Genomic DNA, 456 nt, shown 5'->3' with positions numbered 1-456 from the left:
GTTGGGAGACATTACTGTAGTATATTGTCAGATGTTTTCCCTGTGTATAGATTTTTGTGTATTTTGTGTATATATGACTTTTATATGTCCTTTTAATATTATAACAAGTAATTTTCAATTCTTTCATAATCTCGTAAGCATAATGTTAATGGCTGATTGAATCATCCTTCTAGTATAGCTACATAGGTTGTTTCTACTTTTTTACCATTACAAATAACATTATAATAAATGTATATAAACAAAGAGCTTTTCTTTAGTTCAGGTTATTTTCTTGGTTTATATGCCTATAACTTAAATTGTTATGTTAAGGCATAAACATTAAAGTCAATTGGCATAATAAATTTTAATTTTTATTGTATTATGACAAGGGAGTACCCCCTTTTCACCTAAAACCCAGCTTTACCTAAAGACCAATTGAAATGTCTTTCTGAACTGAGATAAAACTGTTTCATATAA

Source organism: Bison bison, unplaced genomic scaffold (assembly GCF_000754665.1).
Source record: "Bison bison bison isolate TAMUID 2011002044 unplaced genomic scaffold, Bison_UMD1.0 scf7180017852563, whole genome shotgun sequence".
Lineage (NCBI taxonomy): Eukaryota > Metazoa > Chordata > Mammalia > Artiodactyla > Bovidae > Bison > Bison bison.
Note: the sequence above shows the minus strand (reverse complement) of the source record.